We start from the raw sequence: 24351 nt of genomic DNA on the forward strand, positions 1-24351 counted from the left end.
ATGGAAGTGTGTGTGTGTGTGTGTGTGTGTGTAGAAAGAAAGAAAGAAAGAAAATGAAAGAAAGAAAGAAAGAAAATGAAAGAAAGAAAGAAAGAAAGAAAATGAAAGAAAGAATGAATGAATGAATGAATGAATGAATGAATGAATGAATTCAGGTTGATTAGGACACTTTTTCCAAGTCATCTCAATGGCAAAAAGTGTCTCAATCACCCTGAATTCACCCTATATATAATGCTGAATCTATAATGATGAATTAATGATTAAAGTTTCAAAATGATTTAAGTTGCTGCATCACCGCAATGAATTTATATCAGTGCTCTGTAGATAAAGGAAAAATGTATATTGTTTTCTTCTCACCAGAAACAGCAAACTGTCTGAATGATGATTATGTAGTAATGTCAAACACACATTCATTGTTTTTAAGTGCAAAAACACACTTGGTCTAATGGCAACACTTTCCTTGTATTTCTTTGTTTCTATGTGCCGCCGTCACAGAAGAAGAGGAGAGGAAACCATTGATGAAGGGTGAGATTCTGTTGTTTGAATATCTTTAAAGCGTGATCATGATTTGATGTGTGAGATGTGGCTTCATTCACTTTAGTTTTTATTCAGTTTAGTTTTTTCATTCAGTTTTCAGATTTCAAACAGTTTAAATGAACTTTACATTTTAGTTTAGATGCACGAGTTCACAAGTACAATAAATATTAAACTTGTCAAATAAGTGAGATGAACTTCTGACAGTCTGTTAAATGATTTTATACATGTAAATGCTTGACTTTAGTTTTGATGTCTCATATAATATGACTAAATCCAGATCAGTACATCTTTTTAATTTGCCATTGTCTGTGTATTTTCTGACAGATTCCACAGAAAAACGAGAGAATGAATCAGTGACTGTAGAGATGCCGCTGCTGAATGCAGAGGATCTGGAGCAGGAGGGGACGAGTTCACTTTAATGAGATAAGACACGCCCACCAGTGTCAATCACTCTGACATCATCAACACTTCAGCTACAACAACAAAAACACATTTCTGCTTTCATAAGCCTCTAGAATCTGTCCAGTGAAAGAGAGAAATGAAGCCGTGTCTGTTGAGATGATGAACCTGCATGTAAAAAGCTTCTGTGGTTTTATATGAACCCAGAAACACAGTAATCAAACACTTTCTAATGTTACACTTCATACCTGTACCACTGTTAACATAATACTAGTGTGACTCTCACAGCTTTGATTTTCTGTGATTATCGACAGGAATATGATTTTTATAAGATGTTTTACCACAGTATTTGAATTTGCCGTTTTATGTAATTAACACCAGTGCCAGATTAACGTTCATGTTCAGAACTAATCACATGTCTTTGAGATCACATGACCTTCTCTTCATGTGTAGAAGTTCATTAGTGTGAATGAGACTAACAGCTTTGACCATTCAGTGTTATTCAGCTTCACTGTAAGTGACTTTATTATTGTAAAAATAACAATAATTATAACCAACTACTTAAGTTGACAATCTTTTTTATTTATATATATTTCTTTTTAAGTTGTAAATGTATGGCTTTTTTTGCTCTATGACATAATTATGCTTGAATAAGAGTATATCAAAGATAAGATGTGAAGTGAATCTTATCTGAATGATTGTAAATGTGAGTTGAATTTAAAGTGCCTTTATATTCATGCTGAAGCACTTACAGTAGCCTTATTGTACTTCTCAAAAAAAACAAAAAAAAAACATTTTGTTCGGATTTAATACTCCGTGTCATGATACCACATTGTGGTGTTTCTTGTGTTTTGTTATTTTTTTCATAAGCATGTGATTGATGAATATTATTGCTATACTGCTGATTTTAATGTCTGATCTCTTCTGTCCTCTAGTGGACAGACACTGATACAGCTTTTGCTTCCTAATAAATCTTTTAACATGAATTATTGTCTAGTTGTGTTGATTTATAATGACAAATGCCCAGCAATACAACGAGACTATAAAATCAGCTGTTGTTCAACTTTCAAGAGCACTAAATAATAACCAAATATGGCTGATTTATAGTTGAAGAAAAGTACAATCTAGAATGTTTTTTTCTTTTTATTGTTAAATCAAGTACTGCATTTTCACCCAGTGCCAAGAAAAGGCTCTCCACATGCGCTTCATCTTTTTTCTGTTGTCTTTTTATTAGTTTTGATATTTTTATATAGAAAAAAAAGAGCGAAGAAAGAACAAAAACAACAATAGATACAGTAGCAGATGGAAGAACAATTATGGTCATAATATTAAAAGTAAATAAGTAATAACAGTAGAAATTACATTTAAAAGAAAAAAAATACAGTTTCAGCTATGCTCAAAAATATGATCATGCAGTTATTAAAGCATTTCCACCAATGGTGGGCGAACCTCTTCCCAAAAATGTTTGTTTTCTACATTCCCAGAAGATGTGCATAATTGATCCACCTATCTGTGATACATGTGGATACATTTTACTCTGACAAAGTGAGGTGAGGAATTTATAAGTCCATCCTGTAATTTTGTTAAAGGATATTGAGGTAAAAACAATCTTATATAGAGCACCACTGGTCTTCATCAAAGTTACACTCAAGCTCTGAAAGTTAGAAAATAAGAAAGAAAGAAAGTTAGAAATGATAATGTTTGGATTTGGTGGTAGCTCAGTTTTTTCACCACTTCTCACCATTTTTGTTAGAAATATAAACTGAATTTAGAAATGCTTTTGAAATGAAAAACTGTGTTTTTTTATTTAATAATTTATTATTATTAATACATACTGTGATTTCAGACTGTGGTGATGTGGTTTCTCCACTGCATGGATCTTCATGTGTTTCTTCAGGTGACTTTTAATAGTGAAACTCTTTCCGCACTTCTCTCTGCTGTGGATCCTCTCATGTGTTTTCAGATTTTTTGACACACTGAATCTCGTCACAGTATGAACACCAACAAACTTTAACAGAACCGCCAGAGACTCAGACACACTAAAACAAGGTGACTCTGTGAGAATACAAGCATTTGAGCCTCAAAAGATCTGGAGAAAGTGCACAGGGGAGAAGCCCATCGACTCGAGATCCTACAGTGTCCAGCTGGATTCTGGAGGGGTTAAAAAGAGAAACAGGGAACATCTCCGAAGGGAGCATGGAATGACCCCTAGAGACTCTAACCAAACAAAACAAAAGGTAGTGAAACAAAGAAACGCAGAAACTGCTGACGTTCAGTCACAACTCACCAGCAATATGGAGAATGAGATGTAAAGCGCTGTACAGTCCCATCTGTTTTCACAAAAGCAGGACGTTTAGTAAAGAAACCTCGACAATTAAAAGATGAAAAGGGTGTAAAACTGTCACATGGAAAAAAGAAAAGAAAAAGAAAGATACGTAGAACTATTGTGATGGAAATGTGAAATAACTATATAGATGTTATAAGGAAATGGTAGATTGTTTTTTTCTAAAATGAATTGAGTTTTGTTGGGAACATTAGTTCTGTATTAAAAATAAATATTAAACAAAGAGAGAAAGGATGTGACAATAGGAACAATTGTTGTGTATGTAGAGGTTCACGAGTTCATTAAAGAAGAGTCAAGTAGTTCCAGATGATTGTCTTTATTGAATAAAAAAGACACACTGAATGTTTTCTGTAAATTGTGATAAAAAAAATAAATGAATAAATAATTATTATAGTATTTATTTTTTGCTTAGTGTAGCAAATTAGCTCAAGAGAAATATGAATAATTAATTATAACTCATATAAATATTTGGATCCCCTAGAGCAGGGGTGGGCAAACTCAGTCCTGGAGGGCCGCTGTCCTGCAGAGTTTTGCTCCAGCCCTAATCAAACACACCTGAACCAGCTAATCAAGATCTTCAGGATTACACGCAGGTGAGTTTTATCAGGGCTGCAGCTGAACTCTGCAGGGACAGCGGCCCTCCAGGACCGAGTTTGCCCACCCCTGCCCGAGAGCATGTAGTCAAAATCTGCATGATTAGGGACTCCAGTATATGAGCATGAAACACGGACAACTTTACGTGTGACACGAACAAGACTTTATTAACTAAACACTGAAACTACTCTAACACTCACACACATGCATACAGTTTACCAAAGAGAGCTGAAGCAGAATACAGGAAAGCAAGAAGTTATAACATTGTTTAAAATTCAGCAGATCAACAGCCTTGAGCAAACCATCAGTTTCTTAGTTTAACACGCCGTTCTTTAAAAGGGGTAGGGACGATTAAAGGCACAATATGTAAGTTCAAGTTCAGTTTATTTATACAGCACTTATAAAACAGTCACACAACTGACCAAAGTGCTGTACAGAGCTTCAGAAAGAAGAAGTAAAGTAAAAGATATAGAATCAACAACACAGCTAAAACACAGTTTAAAAAATAAATAAATAAATAAAACAAGGTATAGACACTTAACAGCATAAAAACACGGCAAGAACCATAGAAGAAGATTAATTATAATCCATGGAAAACAAGTACGTTTTTAGGAGAGACTTAAAAGTAGTCAGGGAAAGAGCTAACCTGATTTCTAAAGGCAGATTATTCCACAAGTATATACAAGGATGGAGTATATGATTGCAGCAATTCAGATAAATAGATTGGGGCGAGATTACGTAGAGATTTATAAACAAATAAAAGGATTTTAAAATCAATTCTGAATTTAATAGGCAGCCATTGAAGGGTCCTCAAAATTGGAATATGATCGCTTTTACGATGTAAGATTTTTTGTAATAAAACATCCCAAAACCACTCGCACAGTGTGAAATATTTCATCAAGTTGTGTACTTACATTATCCCAAAAGTTCCCAAGGATTTGTTAATTAGGGCTGGGCAAAAAAATCAATTTTTTGATTAATCGTTTTTTAAAAATGCGGTCGATACGATATCGATTTTCAAAAGCCACGTATCGATTTTTTTTTTCATATTTACGCAAACATTGGACATAAGATTAAAGTCAATCAGATATTATTACTAGACTTCTCCATTAGATGTCATCCTCTTATTTATCACAGCGGGGCCGGTGTCATTCATTCAGTGGCGGATGCAGCTGCGCCTTTCAGCGTGAAGACATTCCGGACAGCTGAAGGAACTGTCAGTTTCCCGATCGAGCCAGCGCTGCATGGCCATTAAAGTTTATCATTTGCACGCGTTTTCAAGCTTTGCCAATATAAGCATTCAAGTGAAAGAGAACTCGCGCGCGCTGTGACAGGTTTTGTGTGCGCGTCACACACACCCGAAGAGCTCAGAGCTGCGCGCCTCCGACAGCGTGCAAATAAGAAAATTAATTCTCTTTTATCTGTCATTGCGTCTAAACGAACAAATTTACACAAATTTATCTCAAAATCTCCGCCTTTACGAGTATCTCGGTAAACACAGTCGGTTACGGTTACGGTAAGCAGTAGAGATGTTTTTGTGGTTTAAAATGTATGTGTTAAGGATGAAAATGAAAATAAACCCCCTTAGCAAATGGTGTCATCCTCTTCTCTTCTTCTTCTCCTCTGTACCCGCACCGCTCAGCACGACCGTCATCCAGCGCGAAACACACGCAGAGTGAGAACCCGTTATGTAGTGTTGTGAATCAACTAAGTTGCTCCAAAGCTGTGTCTCACACTTATTTCCTTTTACCTAGAGTTGTTCCGATTCCGAAACCATGAGTACTGGAGTCAGTATCCTGAATCACCATGGTACACCTATAATAAGTGTTTATTTTCGGACTATTTTAGTCCAGCGGGTCGTCCATAGTCATACACGGAGAGAAGTAGCGCCGGTTACAATGTTCTTCCGCAAGACGCCTGCAGTTCTGTTTATTAACTGCTAGAGCATGAAACAAAAACAGCAGCGCGACAAATAAACTGCGTACCTGTGTAGTGCGTACGTGTGTCTCTGTTGTTAAAGCTTATCGTTAATTTGATACTCATTTTAACAATCGGGAGTCATGGAAACACTCCTGGCGTTTGGACCAGAGTGAAAACAAACGACATATCACTGTATACCAGCAGTATGTGTGAAAACACTCACTGTGGCTTTTTAAATGAATTGTTATTCATTCCTAGATTTATATATGTTATTGTTCAGTTGTGGCTTACTATCAAACTAGACAATAAAAGAAAGTTTAATGTTTTTCTTTTGCTATATTTATTCATTCCTCACACACAGAGGATTTAACCTGAACCAGGCTTAACTCCTCAACTCCTAGCATTACTCTCTCTCTCTCTCTGTGTGTGTGTGTGTGTGTGTGTGTGTGGCCTGCCAGTGAGCAATGGACACACCACAGTTCTTTAAAAGAAAAAAGACAGATTCAGGTGAGAGACTAGGGACAGTCCATAATGACCTCTGTCTTTTATTTATTTTATTTTTTTTGTTCTTCTGAAAAGTTTTAAGCAAGCTAAAGTAACCGATAAGTAATTTGATACAACAACAGCTGGTTTGCATTATCTAGGCAATGGTCCCTTGCTTTTATTTTTTTTATTTATTTCAAACCCACAATGGAGAATACAGCTTCTCTTGTGAAAGGAATTTGTCATTTAAAAAAAGTTTCTAAGCCTAATAATAATAATAATAATAATAAAGACATTTTAAATGACACGCCTCTGTGTGCCTTTTGATCATATCCTTAGAATCTGTAAATGGTCTCCATAACATATGCAAATCCGAAAATTGTTCATGTATCAATATGCGAGCTCATATTTAGGCTACCATCAGTCCCACTGGATGCTTTTGCTATGAATGCCAATTGTGTGTCATGTCTTTTCGAAGTCTGTCAATATGCACCAAGAGTAACCAAGAACATAAGAATCAAGAACATAAAATAATATATTCAAATAATTAAAAATGAAAATAATTACAATTAGTAAAAGTGTAATACATAACAGTTGAAATTAAAGTGATAAAAAGACAAACCTGAGCGTTGATTTCTGTATCTTCTGTCCACCTCTAGAGGTCCAAATACCAAATAAAGCTCTTTGCTGGTATTTATATATCCAGGACACTTTGAAATCACGTGACACAGGATTTCTTTGAAATCACATCATAGCAGTTCCTTGAAATCACATGGCAAAACAGAAAGTTGAAGTGTTTGTACTTAACTATTTGTGATATATATGATGGAAATAAGTGCAAACAGTTTTGTACATAACCTTTAGAGGCCATTCACATATCGCGTCTAAAAACGCGTGGAAAGCGCGGCCGCACCGCTTTCTCCTTCTTTCCAAAGCGCTTGCGCTCCCGCGGCGTCTGTCGTTGCTATGCAACCATGAACTGCGCTCTCCACGAGGAGCAGGAGCTTTCAGCAAAGGATAAATTGATTTCTATCCCTTGCATTAGCTTTACTACTAGATATAATTATGGAGATGAGATATAAAAAACACCCTATACAGCTATAATCAGCTGTTTGGCTGAGATTTCAATGTTTTGTTACGGAAAGGCGGAAGCTGATCGGTTGGTTCTTGTCACATGACCTGCGGTGTGCTTGCGGCATTCTGAAAAGTTGAGAATTGTTCATCTCGATGCGCCTGGAAAACGCACCGCGTGCGCGTCGCGACCGCGTCGCTTCCATTATGAGCGCGCCTGCCGTGCGTGCGGCTACATTTGAAATAACTGACTTGCGTGCGGGAAAGACGCAATATGTGAACGGCCCCTTATGCTGTTTATTTTACAGATTCTCACCTTTCAGTCACATCTCCCTTACTTTTAAGTGTACTGAAGACATTGAGTAATCATTCACAGTAGTAGTTCAGCTTCTCCAAAACGTCCCTTTTTAAGGAAATGAGATAAGTGTGGGTTGTACATGTCAAATCTGTCAAAATCTGTTCTTCTGAAAATAGATTGGTTAGTGTGAACCATCGTCTGTCCAGACAATATTCACAGGACCTAAAGACACATTATAGAGATGCAGAAAGCCGTAAAAAACTACAAAATCATGTCCGGGGTGTTCATCACATTAAGACAAATAGTCTACAAATAGAGAGAAACATAGATATGCTTATCTATGTATATGCCAACTGAGAACTTTCATCTCTTTTTAGCCTCTAAAATACAATGCAGACATATTGCTAATGTAACCCATCTATAGGTAAATACACAACTCTAGGTTCGTAAGAGGTTCAGACATTGCAACACAATTGAATGGACGGATTCACTGTAAAAGTTTCAATGTAACTTTAGTAGGAAAATGATATTGTACAAAGTCACAATAGAAGGTAGCCGGCGTACAAATAAAATGAAAGAAAGCCCCCTTTTTAAACTAATATTGGTGTGTGTGTTTATCAGTGTATGTGTATTCTAACGACCAGTTCGGCAGTCTTTCGAAAATGGCCAAAACCAAACAATGTCCTCCAATGTATGTAAGATTCTTTGTTGGGAACAGTCCTACCACATAATGTTTCTCAGGATTTGAAGTTCAAACTCGCAGAGACTCCAGAAGATCCAGTTGGTTGGCTCGCCATCTAAGGTTTCACACTCCTCACCGATCAACGAACAGAATCCCCTCGTTACTAAAAGACCCGACCTGAATTTACAAAACAGGTGACCGTAAAACATTTGTTTAAACATTAACATCAATTAGGCCTAATGATGATCATTTCTATGAAAATAACTTCCATATGTTACATATATGAACACTGTATGTGAAAACATCAATGAAATACTGATGCATTTCAATGAATTGTTCTGATAAAATAATCAAACAACATCATCCTAACTGCAAACATTGTACTATAGATTACACAGTACAAAAGAAATAGGAAATAACACTCAATGTGTATTATTTTCAATATACACTTGCAAAAACTAGAAAATTTGTCTTGCATCCTCATTTAGAGCATTTGGCCTATTTGGCCTGCATAAATGCATACTTAAATCCCAATATTACAAATAGTAAACATTACAGAACATCATATAGAACAAGATGATATAAAAAAGACAAACATTTCACTGAAATTAGAGTAGTCGTTATGATTTTGAATGATTATGATGCAATAGCCCATGTTGTGCAGTAACATAGCACATGGTTTAGCCTCGTAGGCTCAGATCAAAATAAATATGACAAAATAATTGACAGAACTCACCAAGATACGCAGGAAACCTGATTAATGAAACTGATGCTGTTCCACTGCGATCTCTCTACTATATAACTTTTTCCGATCAGCAGTAAGATGTGCTCTCACTCTCTATACCTGGTTTGATCTGTTTTGTACATGGATCAGCACTGAGCCGATTCAACCAATGAACAATGCAGCAAGGCGGGACAAAGGCAATACAACATTTTGATTGGCTTAGAGAGAGAGAGAGAGAGAGAGAGAGAGAGAGAGAGAGAAATCAAAGTGTTTTTTTTTTTCTTTTCTTACACACATAAATTGGGTTACACTAAGGTCTTTATTTTAACCGCTTATTAAACCAATTTCTAGACTCCAGATGTCTGTGTATAGTTGTACACTATTATTTATTTTTTTAAAAAAAGGGATAAGTTGCGTGGATCACGGGATGCTGGCAAAGGCCACACACTGTCTTTGCAGAGGGCCCAAGATTCGGCGCTTCGCCCCTGAGATGCGCATGCAACAAAGAAGATGTGCATTTGTGGATCCGGTGACACGCGTGCATTCATTGCGCGTCACCTGAGTCAAACTAATTTGATTCATTTGGATTTTGAGACTTCCTTTTCGTGGTTTTCAAGCATTTCACAACCCACACACAAACAACTACCAAATGAATAAGCCTGGTGCAAATTATTAATGTGTGCACAACTACCCAACTTTTTGACAAATTCACAAATGTGCGTTGCTACATTTAAACTAATACTTTACAACTTCTGTGTGCAAAATCCAGAACTACATGAATGTGAAGCCTTTTGTACAAATAAAGGCATAGATGTGAATACAAAACTTCGATTTTGTATTAATGTAGGTCAGAATTTGTGCTTGCAAAGAGTATCTGTATTTGTGGATCCGGTGACACGCGTGCATTCATTGACTTGTTTCTGAGTCGATCCTATGATTCATTTGGATTTTGAGACTTTCATTTCGCCGGTTTAGCCTTGCACAATCCACACACAGCTGTCTAAGAAAACCTGCTACCACTAGATGGCAGTATAGCCTGCTAAAACAGTCAACAGTACCGCAATCGAGCGTTCTTCCCCATGTAAGTCGCTAACATGACTTAAAGGATTAGTTCACTTTCAAATGAAAATGACCCCAAGCTTTACTCACCCTCAAGCCATCCTATGACTTTCTTCTTTCTGATGAACACAATCGGAGATATATTTATAAATATCCTGACGCATCCAAGTTTTGTAATGGCAGTGAGCAAGACCAACGAGAATGAGCTGAAGAAAGTGCATCCATCCATCATAAACGTGTACTCCACACGGCTCAGGGGGTTAATAAAGGCCTTCTGAAGTGAAGCGATGCATTTGTGTAAAAAATATCCATATTAACAAGTTATAAAGTAAAATATCTAGCTTCCGCCAGACCGCCTTCTGTATTCACCTTATGAAAAAAACAGAACTGACGTTGCGTCAGTTTAGCCAACCAGCTTTTTCCTGCTTGGTATGACATTGAAAAGCAGAATGTTATTGATGATCTGAAAAACATCAACAGTGCAGCAATTACATTTGATGGATGGACCAGCATTACTCAGGACTACTACATTACGGTCTGTAACGAGTAGAAATAATGTGTGAAGAGCTTTAAGAGCGCGCGCTCCCTGTTGAACTGTCTGCATTGTATGTGCGCCTAGAGCACCCCATGTATGCAGGTTATTTCTGTTGTCTGTTGCTCATTTCAAGTTATTTTGTTTTAGTAACGCTGTGTATGGTAGAATGTTTGTGACGGACACTAGTTGCGTGAGTTTCATGGGGAATAAAGTGCAAGCTGTGAAATGCCAATCACCTCCGTGAAGTCCGTCTGGTACCTGCAATCACTCCAGCTAAATATGGAAGGCCAAATGGGTCATTATTTGCCATTAACCAAACGCCTGATGTGCAGTGCATTATTCTATGTATGCGCAATCGACTTACATGACTGGCCATATTATGAGAACCGATCATCATCAGAGCAAACCACTTCTGGTAAATTAACTGGGATAAACCGAGATATTATCCAAAAATCTGAAGAGAAACTGTTACTTTGATAGATGTGATAACTGAAAAATGTATGCGAATAAAACCTAGTTTACGTAGACCAGGGATTCCCAAAGTGTGGTACGCGCACCCCCAGGAGTACGCGAGCTGCCACCAGGGGGTGCGCGAGAGGAAAAATGTAATGGCGGTCTGTTTTTTTAAGTGGGATTTTTCCATACAATAAAAAAAAACATGAACAGTAAACATTTCCTTTGTAATCGCTTTTATTTTAAATAAAAAACTATAATTTATTAGTTTTTGATAGAAACGTAGAAGAAGACAGCTACTGTCTTCTTCTGCACTGCTCTTCTTTTATGCACTGCAGACTAGGCTATATGCGTGCCAACTCGTTTCATTCATTCCATATATATATTATAAATATGCTTAACTGGCTGAAACCAGGGAAACTGTCAAGTGGGACGTCTTATGATAAAGTTGTTAGTCACGAAGGAGGAGAGGGACCAAGAGAGAGTGAGGATTTGGAGGCAACAGAGACGGAGAGAATAGAGAAAGAAAATGAGTGGGAGTCAGAAGATGCGCCGGAGGAAACTTTCGTTTGTAACTTCGTTGCAATTTAATTCAATGTACTGTCGTTCTAATTTCCATAACTGTTGTGTTATAATGATGATGATGCTAGCTCCACGGTCATTTAATAGGCCTATTGCTGCAATGTTTCTTTTACGCGGCTGAAAATAACCGTGCTTTCTGTTACTGAGCCTGTGTCTGTCACTCGTCCTCTTAAAAGTGGAAGCTTGTGCGTAGCTTTGTTGCATTATATTGAAACTTTGTTGATGTTGTTATTTTCATGCGTGTTCTGGTTATTTGCGCATGATTAAACATGAGTCTTTATATGGCGATAAAACAAAGCTTTGTTGCGTTTTTTTTTTTTTTTTTTTTTTTTGAAGTGGGGATTGGGGATGCGCCAACCCGGTTGAGACATAGAAGGGGGTGCGCAGGAAAAAAAGTTTGGGAACCGCTGACGTAGACTCTCTGAAATTACCCAGGTTTAATCAGATTTAACCCTCTGAGCCCGACGAACGCACTGGCATGTTATGCTGGATTTTTTTCCTCATGACAGCGGAAACAACTTAAAATACTCCGTCATTTTTGGCCATACAAATAAGTGCACCACTCACTCGACGCGTCTGTTTCAGCACTTCTACAGACACGTGAGCGCGCTCACCTCACGATGGTGCACGAGCACCAGGTGCGTTCTCTACGAGTCGTCCTAACCATAAATATCCATGCTTCTAATAACGCAATGATTCTATCACTGACGGACACGCATAATCTTGAGGAACATTGACATTTCTCTGTTCTTGCTCAGCTTCATCTGCCAGTTTATGCCTCGCTCTTCTTAGCTCTGCTGCCGCCATGTTTCCAACACCTGGCCCCGCCTTGACGCAGTGATTGACAGGGCGGGGAGGAGTCGTGATCGGCTCAGAATGCATTTTCAAATCCACATTGAATTTTGCTACATTCATTGTGGGACATTTAATGAAAATGCAGTCGCAAGTATTTAAAGCTACAGTCCGTAGTTTAGCCTCTTTGTCGCCATCTCTGTTTGATCACTCATTGAGTTCACATACATTTTTCTATTAAGTGCAATATGACTTCACAGTAATTTTACAGTAAACTACTGGCAGCCAATATATGACTGTTTTTCAGTTAATCACTGCAAATTTACACTGCAAAGTTTTACATTATATTATTGGTGGTCTGTATTATTAATGATAATCAAAGAACAAAGTAAAAACTTTAAAAAAGATTCATCTACTTAAATTATACAGTTATGACTATGCAGAGTTATTTTATACTTGATTATTCAATTTCTGTTGTATTTTTACTTGAATACTACTGTTAGACCTACCTGAAAAAATATACAGCACTGTTTAATTTGTATCTTTATTCTACTGTATTTATTTATGCTGCTGCTTCTGTGTTTATTCATACTTATTTTATTACTGACTATTGCAACAAATAATCTCATAAAAACACAAATACATTGAGTGAGCAAACATTTCAGTGAGACAATTGTAATTTCTTTTTAAAAATATGTATAAAAATGCCCCCATGAGAGTAACCTAAGGGGGGAATTACCCCCATTTTCCTAAATGAAATTCTTGCTCAAAAAGTATAATTGCTCTATTTTTTTTTTTTTTTCACTGTGGTATCGACTTTGGTATTGAATGCACTGCAGCATGAAGCTTTTTGTTGATTGTCACCATTGCTGAGATTCATACGCTAATTCTTGATGTCAGTGTGAGTCTGAATGATACTGTACTTCAAAAATTACTGTCAAGCATTTTTTATTATTTTTTTTTTTTATTCAAGTGATCAGATTGTCATGACACTGCTGGAGCACATGCTGCAAGATCACATGATCAGTAGAAAGTTTACAGGCACTAAACCCTGACAATCAGTGATGAGGTTTCAGATGTAATCGGTGAACAAAACCACTTTATGATGTTTATATCATTAATAAGCAACAAGCATCTGATTTCTGGCTTTCTTTAACGTAAGAATCACACTTTCTAAACACAGTGCTAAAACAACAACAACAACAACAACAACAGTGTTTCCTTTAGTTGTGCTCTTGATCTTTGAACTTTCCAATTAACTTTTTTTTTTTGCTGTTCACCAAAATGGTGACTTTAAAAACAGTATATATATTTTCAATAAATAAGTGAAGCTGGTAAAGCTGTTTTTGGAGTTGTTTATCATCCTCTGCTCAGATCTTGAGAAATTTCATTTTTTGCAGTTGATGTTTCAGTGGATGACATCAGATCAATTATTATTTGCAGTAGAAATGAATTTGAATGTGAATGAAAAATAGAATTATTTATTTAGTTTAACCTAGAAAATACGTCAGATTAGGTTAAATGCACATGAGCTGTGGTATTGAAAACTTAAGTTCACTAGAAAAGTAAGTTCACTTTTGTAAAGTTATTCCAACTAAGATAAAAATGTCCACACTGTAAAAAAAACTTAACTTTTTGAGTTATCTTTTTACATTGACTCAGTTAAGTTGAATTTTAAGTATTTTCAACCTGACAATGTAGTTATTTGAACTTATAAAGTTTAGTTGGAATAACTTTACGAAAATAAAGTGAACTTATTTTTTTAGTTTTCAACACCACAGCTCATGTCCCAGATAGCAGACCAACCTTGAATCAATGTTAATGCATTAACCAAATTATCATTGAATCAATGTTGAAATTTAAGTTGATTTTTCATCAGGTTTGCACCCTGAAATAATGTTATTTCAATGATGAAAAATAGATCAAGATGGTTGTAAAATTAATGTTTTTTCAACCTTAATTAAATCACCTATTTAACATTGAATTAACATGGAAACAATATCAAATCAGTCTTGCTTTATGTACAGCAAGATTCTAAGCCAGTTAAATGTCTATTTCTACTCATTTCAATCAGAGACAATGTAAGGGCTGCAGTTAATATGGTTTTAATGAACAATTCACAACTTCCTTCAGTTTACATACAAATGTATGTATTTATAACCACACACTGTTTGAACAGGAATTAACATCACATTCAGGAAAAACAAGTGGCTGTAAAAATGGCATTTCATGGTGACAAACAAATAGACCTGGGGCCTGTACCATGAAGCCGGATTAGCTGGCTAGCCAGTTAAGTTTCAGATTAGTTTGTGCCAATCCTGGGTTTTAGGAACCATGAAAGTGACTTGGCTTTTAGCGGTGTTCATCACCATAGTAACTTACGCTCCACAGCTAACCTGCTCCGGGGCAGGTTATGTTCTGGGTAAGAGATCTCAAACCAAAATTGGACCAATCAGATGTGAGCAAAGTGACACTGACACATCCAACGCAATAAAGTCCCTCCCCCAGTTTCTCTTCCTCCAAATTAAAGATCACTATATAATAAAAACAAATATTTAACGATGAAATTGTCTTGCTTTAATGATTTATAGAATTATTTTATGACTTATATATGATTTAAATAATTATTATATGATCTATATTATTAATCCATTTCACACAAGCAATTTTAGTTTAACAGTTATTATTAAGCATTTATTTTAAATAAATATTTATACAGAATGTAGAATCAACAGATAACTCTTTAAAAATGACTACATAACCTTACATGTTTGAGTCTCTATTGCTGTATATAATAAACTATATAAACACTTAATTTTCACTTGCTCTGATAGAGCAAGATAATTTCTTTTATTTGTCCTTTTTCATGGACAAGTTTCTTCTTTAGTGTAAATGCGTTTAAATTCTTCATTTTCTTCAGCAAAAGAGTTTTGAATCACGTTGACTCTCTCGCGAGAAGTAGATCACAGTTTCTTTCTGCTGCAAGGCATGTGATTGGCTGTTTGCCACTGATGTCACGCATTCATGTGCACGCGCTCCACAAACTCAGGATCAAAGCCTGAGTTGACAGAGAAAGTTGATGATCAGCATCATGGTACCAACAAAGCCGGATTGGAGTGGTTTGGTTTTGTCAACTTGAAACTAATCCTATAACCCTGAGTTTGTTCAACTACCATCATGGTACAGGCCCCTGGTTTCACAGACAGGGTTTAGGCTAAGCCAGGATCAGACCTTAGTTCAATTATTTAAGTAGCTAACATCATTGCCATTGTTTTGTCTCAAGATAAACAGCAGTGGTGACATATTTTAAGATAAGTTTTCAGTCAAAACAGCTCAAACATGCATTTTAGTCTGGGACTAGGTTTAAGCCTTGTCTGTGAAAGAGGTTAAGTAGTAAAAAAATACATTATTGGCATTCATCTTGAGACAAAACAATAGCACAGACAAATTTTAAGATGTCAGTGCAAGTTACTTTCAGTTAAAACAGCTCAAACATGCATTTTAGTCGTTGGAAAAAGAGCCTGGAAAACTGTGACAACATAAATGCAACCTGCAAAATGGAAGTAAATACACATGGAAACTCACCATCGAGGACAGAAACACAGTACTACAGACTGAAACACTACCACAGTTCAGGACTTGAAGCTTTTCAAGGATTGAAGCTACTCTTCAAATGCAAAAAGTATGTCCTTATTCATTAAATTGATACTCTGACGAACTCAGGGATTTCCACCATGAGCAAAGACCGCAAGCTGATCAGGAGCACAAACGGAGCCAGTTTTGCAGAAACAGCAAATACAAACTTTGAGGCCTCCTTTTTCTCAGGCTTCACTTGTTGTAAGACATCTAAAGAAAACAAAAACAAACAGGAAGTTAAAACTGCACAATGTTCTTAAACATTTGATCGGTAGTAGTGTATGACTGACAGAAGGTGGGTCATAAATATTTGGAAATGTGACTGTTACAATGTACAACAAAATTAAGTGAAACTTGAAATATGATTTAAAAAAAAAAGGTTTAAGTTAAAACATGCTGAATTCAAATTTATGACTATTTAATATAAACCAGTATAGGTTGATGTATACCAGAAATAAAACCAAATTTACCCAAGTCTAATTGCGCATCACACGCTGAAAATCCCCCCCAGCAAACCCAAACAAAAACTTACCGAATGCAGATGCAGTTTTACAATCGTTTCACACTTGGGTAAATTTGGTTTTATATTCGCATAGGCTACAATAACTTTGTACACTACATTGGACTCAGTGGACGTTCGCAAGTAAGTATGCCATTAAAATAATACTTGCCCATTTTGATCGATTGTGAAAAATGTTGTAGGTTTACAATAGTTGGTTGTAAATATCGTGTCGCTGTTCAGAATTTGCAAACATTAACTTTATTGCACATTATTAGAACGTTCTTAAACGCGGAAGTCCGAATGTGCGAATATAAAACCAACTTTACCCAAGTTCAGTTCAGCCTTCAAATAACCCGCTGTTAAACTGAAGTACAGGGACTTCACTGCACATTACTCAAACCACCCGCCCCTCCGTAAAGCTAGACATTGTTTGCAATAAAACAACTTTCTCACACCTGAAAGGAGGGCAGTAATCAAATCCAATACAGCATCCGATGGGAACACATACAAACCGATGAAAAAGACAGGCTGGGGTACAACAAACGAGCCATTAGTGCAACGAGCAGTAATAAAAAGAGATTAGCACAACGTTACGTGCTAACAGCACATACTTGTAACCACTGTAGCAACAGAAAAAGGGGAGGATCCGGACGTGACGCATCCCAGGCTTCTTCTTCTTCTTCTTCTTCTTCTTCTTGTGACGTTTATTGGCGGTGAGCAAGCCAACTTTTGGTGCACTACCGCCACCAACTGAACTGGAGTGTGAAGTGACAATGGGAATGATTATATATCTATATCTACATCCATATATACGTGTATATATACACACATATATATACATACATACATACACATATATATCTATAAAAAAAAAAAAACTTATATTATATAAAGACTTATATTCTCCTGAAGTTTCCTGTATCTATTATATATTTTATTATCATTCTTCTGAATTTTCTATTGCCTAATATCAGTTCTAATGTCATATTATTTGCACCTTCTGTTTGTATCTTTGTTTTTAGCATTTGTCTCTCTTTACTATATGCTCTACACAGGGGCGCAACTGTACATTTGCTGAGGGGTATGCGAGATCATGGTTGGCGCCCCCTCTAGCCTACATTGTGTTTTGTCTACTTGTGACTTTAATGAATATGACATTGAGCAATTGATATGATCAATTAATCCAGAAAATCCAAAGGATTCACATTTTCTCACATTTTTCATTTTTCTTGCCACTCTATATCCCCTAACCCTCACACACAGAAAACTTCCTGCATTTTACTGTCGATTTAACACGGTAATTAGATTAATTAATTACGATAAAAAAAAAAAACTTTAAATTTTTTAACGCACTTGCCCCGCCCCAAACCTATGTAGGTCATCTGATGAGGAATATAATGCAGGGCAACAACTCACTATGCGATAGAGCTTACAGAATGCAGTTAGAATGGCCATAAAACTCAAGATACTGGAGCAAAAATGCCCCTTATTGAGTTTTTGTCTCATATTTATCATATGAGTTAAGCAGTATCACAAAAGTAACGGATTTCAATATTACACGAGTGCTGTTTTTGTCCCAAATAAAATGAGTGCAACATGTAATACTTATTTTATACGTAAGTTCAAAATAAGTTTATATTGTGTTATTTTAGACAAAAATTGTCTGGTTTGTTCAATTTTGCCAATGAAACTATAAAGACAAAGCAGAATTGTTCGTCTCCACGCAACACACAGCAGTGTTTCATTTCTGAATCTGCGTTTTGAACGTAACAAAAGTGATTCAGCGGATCATTCATAAAACACTTGAAGCGGCGCTACACAGACCGACCGGTGTAAGACATCAAACACTTACAGTGATAATGATAGGTTACGCTTACCAATTTCTTGTTATCCACATGGACATCGATGTCCTCATTTTAAGACACTGTTTTTCATTTTCATTTTCTTTTTTGCGTTTTCTGTTCTCTGTTCTGCGCCCCAGAAACGCTTCCCTCCTCTGTCCATTTTGGACATGTGACTGTCCGTAACAGAGCAGCGGCTCTTGTCGAAATGGTGAGCAGTTGATATCACTTGAATTTAAAATGCTAAACAAACATTGTTTTTCAACAAACATCATTTTTAAATTTATTTTAAACGTTTTATTCAAAAAGATTTTCAAAGACGTTTTGGCACAATGGCGCCCCCTCCGTGCGGCGCCCCTATGCACTGCATATACTGCATACCCCATTTTTGCGCCACTGGCTCTACACTGTAATAAAATGCTCCACTGTTTCAATTTCACCACAAAATCTACAAAACCCAGAAGGGTGCTTCCTGATTTTATGCAGGTTTCCATTTAAAGATGAATGTCCTAATCTTAATCATGTTATTATTACTTCTTCTCTTCTTTTAAAGTCACTTCCAGTCTCATTAATTTGTAATCCTAATTTCTTTTGGATTTTATATAGATGTCTACCTGTCTTCTCCATATCCCATTTTTGTTGCCAAGATTTAATAACAGCTTGCTTTATAATTATCTTTGCTTCTGCTTTACTGATTTTTACATCAATTTCTACATTATTTTTACTCAATGATCTTTTAGCATGTTTATCTGCCATTTCGTTTCCATCTATTCCAACATGTGCTGGGACCCATAAAAATGACACAACCCTGTCATGATCATGTATTCTATACAGCAGTTGCATTATTTCTATAATAATATCTTGTCTGCAATTTGATTGACCCGATTGAATACTTCTTAACGCAGCCATTGAATCTGAACATACCACTGCTTTCTTAATCTGAGTCTCTTCCAACCATTGTAAAGCTATGACAATAGTAATCAATTCTGTAGTAAATACAGATAAGTAGTCTGGTGTTCTTTTTGTAATAATTACTTCTTTTTGTGGTATGACTATTGCTGCTCCTGTCTTATTGGATTCTGGATCTTTTGAACCATCTGTATAAATCTGTACATTATCATAGTACATCCGTTCCATATACTGATTTACTTCATTTATTACACCACTATTGGATTTTTCTACTTTTAGTAAATACAGATCTATTGCAGGCATTTTAAAGAACCACGGAGGGAGTACAGCTATAGGCACTGCATCACTGTATTTCCTATTTACTAAATCCATTGTTTGTGCCATTTCTTCTGCTATCCACCCAATGCTTTTTATATTTGTTCTCTCATGCTCCCAACATTCTTCAAATATCGCCTTTGTTGGATGCTTACTGCTGTAGCCTTTTAAAGATACCCAATAAGTCATTTTTAATTGCATGCGTCTTTCTTCTAAGGGCATTTCACCCATTTCTACCTGCAGAGCAGCTCTGGGTGATGTTCTGAACGCTCCACAGCATATTCTCAAAGCTTGTGTCTGCACCTTGTCAGTTTTTTCCAGTACATGTTGGCTTGCTGATCCGTATGCAATACATCCATAATCAATAGCAGACCTAATAACTGCTAGATATATGTTTCTGAGAGAACTACAGCTAGCCCCCCATTCACTACCCGCTAAACATCTCATAACATTCAGTGCTTTCTTACATTTAGTCAATAACTTTTCTACATGTATATTAAAGTTCAGTTTCTCATCTAACCAAACACCAAGAAACCTTACTACTGATACCTGCTCCAATTGCTTTCCATAAAGAAACAACTTAATTTGAACATTTTTCTTCTTTGTAAAACATATTACCTGTGTTTTCTCTACTGATACTCGAAAGCCCCACTTCTGTGCCCACTCTTCAACTTTATTTACTGCTTGCTGAACTTTCTTAACTGTCTAAAGTTATATTTCTGCCTCTTCTCCAAAGTGCACCATCGTCTGCATATATTGACCTCCCCATCCCTTTTTCCACCTCATTAAATATATCATTGATCATTATATTAAATAGAAGGGGGCTGCATCCCAGGCTGAAACTAACCAGCCCTGAAATAGTGCACACTTACTGCTGATTGGTGATCACGAGTGTCAATCACCACCCTTACCTCATTCATACGGTCACACAAACAACTTTCGACCACTAATAAATGCTGTAAAAATGTTTCTCCTCTTAGGACCTAAAGCTTTTCAATGTTTTTTGATGACTGAGGACACTTTACAATACATGGTAAGTAATTTCTATAAAAACTGATATAGTTGTTAATAGATAATGAATTACTAATGTTGGATATGTTTGAGTAAAATCCATGTAGTTTATTGACTTGCATGTTATCCTCTTTAACAAACTTTAGACCTGAAATTATCCAAACCAGATGTTCATTAACTCACCTTTATGCCATCCCAAATGCATGTGATTTTTGTGTTGTTTTTTCTGAAAAATATCTGTTTTGTAATAATTTTGTTTTACATGTGTCCTCTCTCTCTCTCTCTCTCTCTCTCTCTCTCTCAAAGTGATGGTTTGCATTACTGTGTATGAATCGTCAAGGTATCAGTTAAATATCTTCTTTACATTTCTACTGAAGGAAAAAAAAGACACATCTGGATGGCCTGAAGGTGAGTAACAGCAAATTTTCATTTTTGTGTGAGCAATCCCTTTAATCAAGAGCGTTCAAATATATGTATTGGGATGTAAAGATAATTTATGATTTGTTGATGCATGTTTATTTTCAGACTAAATTATAAATGCAACCTCTGACTGATTCAGATGCATTTCTTAATTGCAAATGTGGCTAGTCATAAATAGAAATTATTTTACTTTTGTAAAAAAAATTGTCCTATCCTTTGCTATCAAATATCTACACATAATCTGATTCATTATTACAGATTATTCTGAATTTTTTTTTTTTTTTTAAATGAGAAAAATAATCACAATTGCTTTATCACAGACTGAAAACATTCACCTGAGAAGAGTGTGTCCTGTAGGCCCTTATTTTCCTGAGAGAAAGTCCTGAAGACCTCATCAACGAGTACCTTGTGAGTTGAACGTCAGCATATTCTGATTTATTTTTCAGAAAAAGTATAAATTTGTTTATTTTGTAGTTATTCTAGCAAAAGGCAATGAAACTGGTTTGTTTTATGTACACGACTTTAGGATAACCAAACAGATGATTGTGACGGTGACCCTGAGCAGCTCTTAGTGGTGGTGTTCATTATTCTGAAGGAGGGGGAGAACTTCATGAACCGCCTGCTGACATTGACATTGTGATCGAGGGAGTTAAAGTTTTGAATCAACTCACTTCAGTCACATCAGCTTGTGCCCTGCTTCTGGGTATGATATACATCAACCTATAATGGTTTATACGAAAGCTTGCGGTCTTAGCTCGTGGTGGAAATCCCTGAGTTTATCAGAGTATCAATTTAATGAATAAGGACATACTTTTTGCATTAGAAGAGTAGCTTCAATCCTTGAAAAGCTTCAAGTCCTGAACAGTGAACTGTGGCAGTGTTTCAGTCTGTAGTACTGTGTTTCTGTCCTCGATGGTGAGTTTCCATGTGTATTTACTTCCATTTTACAGATGCAGGTTGCATTTATGTTGTCACAGTTTTCCAGGCTCTTTTTCCAACGACTAAAATGCATGTTTGAGCTGTTTTAACTGAAAGTAACTTGCACTGACATCTTAAAATTTGTCTGTGCTATTGTTTTGTCTCAAGATGAACGCCAATAATGTATTTTTTTTACTACTTAACCCCTTTCACAGACAAGGCTTAAACCTAGTCCCAGACTAAAATGCATGTTTGAGCTGTTTTAACTGAAAACATATCTTAAAATATGTCACCACTGCTGTTTATCTTGAGACAAAACAATGGCAATGATTGTTTTTTCTAAGGCATGTCTATAAAAGCTACTGAAATAATTGAACTAAGGTCTGATCCTGGCTTAGCCTAAACCCTGTCTGTGAAACCAGGTCTATTTGTTTGTCACCATGAAATGCCATTTTTACAGCCATTTGTTTTTCCTGAATGTGATGTTAATTCCTGTTCAAACAGTGTGTGGTTATAAATAAATACATTTGTATGTAAACTGAAGGAAGTTGTGAATTGTTCATTAAAACCATATTAACTGCAGCCCTTACATTGTCTCTGATTGAAATGAGTAGAAATAGACATTTAACTGGCTTAGAATCTTGCTGTACATAAAGGAAGACTGATTTGATATTGTTTCCATGTTAATTCAATGTTAAATAGGTGATTTAATTAAGGTTGAAAAAACATTAATTTTACAACCATCTTGATCTATTTTTCATCATTGAAATAACATTATTTCAGGGTGCAAACCTGATGAAAAATCAACTTAAATTTCAACATTGATTCAATGATAATTTGGTTAATGCATTAACATTGATTCAACGTTGATTCAAGGTTGGTCTGTTATCTGGGATCTGAAACATCATCACTGATTGTCAGGGTTTAGTGTTATTAGAGCCTCTAAACTTTCTACTGATCTTGTGATCCTGCAGCATTTGCTCCAGCAGTGTCACGACAATCTGATCACTTGAAGAATTAAAAAAAATAAATAAATGCTGGACAGTAATGTGAGAAATTGTAGTCTGCCTCAACCCAGTTTCCACTCCAAAGTGTATTTTACAATGAGCTCATCCCCAAAATGGCTTAATTATCATAGAGAAGAAGAAAGTCAACGGTTATGTTGTTTCTGCACCATTTGGGATAATCACATCCTGAACAAATGGTGATCAATTGTAGAATGGGAATGGGTGTGGGACAGTGGGAATGACAATGAGGTGTGTTACAACTTCATTAACATACAGACCACAGCTGCTAAAACACGAGAAACTACATTAACATGAAGAGTGGCAAACTGAATAAAAGGCTTGAGATTTGGATGTTCTGGGTTCATTCTGACGCCGGTGAACCCAAGGTGCTTCATACACTTTGCCACCTCTATGCTGCAATAAACTTCATATTTGAGATCTTCAATGGCATTTTATTTTTATTTTTTCTTACAGTAAGTTTTGAACTATGGCAGTGGTGTCCAAACTCGGTCCTGGAGGGCCACAGTCCTGCAGAGTTTAACTCCAGCCCCAATTAAACACGCCTGAACCAGCTAATCAAGATCTAATTAGGCATACTAGAAACCTCCAGGCAGGTGTTTTGAGGCAAACTGGTGCTAAACTTTGCAGGACAGTGGCCCTCCAGGACTGAGTTTAGACACCCCTGAACTACTGTGTCATTCAGACTCACACTGACATCAAGAATCTGCGTATGAATCTCAGCAATGGTGACAATCAACAAAAAGCTAGTGCTATAGTTCTGGTACAGATATTTATTTATTTAATTTTATATTTTGCACTTACTACTTTAGTACTTACAGTAATGTGGTATTATATATTGTATTATGTCAAATTTACTTCTGTCTGTATTATTCTCACCAGTCAGTGTAATATGATGTAGCATGTGAGGGGTCAAGGGTCACAGGTTTACAGCCTTGCAGGAAAAACAGACTGACCTATCAGGGTTTTCATCATGAAATTAGGGTTTAGCTGGTTTGTGTGGACAGTCTGTCTCTGCTGGTAGCAGATGTATGGTAGTATCAAATCTAAATTTTAACTGGCATGTTACAGTGAGAGTGCTGAAATAATGTCCTTTCGTGTTCAGACACAAGGGGGAGATGAAGCACTGTATCTGGGTCTTCTGGAGGGAAAAACTGGCTGATGACACCACAGTCATTTCATCATTTGTGTTTTGTTGCACACATGCAGGTACTTCTCTAAGATGTCTGCTAAAGATCTAGAAATCTGGAAAAAAACATCTGCTGTGTGAAAACATCTGATAAACATATTAGAAAAAGCAG

General features: G+C 36.3%; 2 protein-coding genes across 13 annotated transcripts in view; one reads left to right on the top strand and one right to left on the bottom strand.

Moving 5' to 3' along the window:
- Positions 1–24351, top strand: part of LOC127508049 (uncharacterized) — a 422397-nt gene that overhangs the window by 57933 nt on the left and 340113 nt on the right. The window lies entirely within an intron of this gene.
- LOC127508054 (60 kDa lysophospholipase-like) overlaps positions 2145–24351 on the bottom strand; it is a 213023-nt gene continuing 190816 nt past the window's right edge. For 5 of the 6 annotated variants that reach the window (XM_051885618.1, XM_051885623.1, XM_051885620.1 and 2 more), the window contains one exon: positions 2145–5624. The gene's annotated coding sequence lies outside the window, so the exon portion shown is untranslated. The remainder of the gene's footprint in view (positions 5625–24351) is intronic. The other variant, XM_051885619.1, reaches the window with a different exon arrangement.

Source organism: Ctenopharyngodon idella, chromosome 3 (assembly GCF_019924925.1).
Source record: "Ctenopharyngodon idella isolate HZGC_01 chromosome 3, HZGC01, whole genome shotgun sequence".
Lineage (NCBI taxonomy): Eukaryota > Metazoa > Chordata > Actinopteri > Cypriniformes > Xenocyprididae > Ctenopharyngodon > Ctenopharyngodon idella.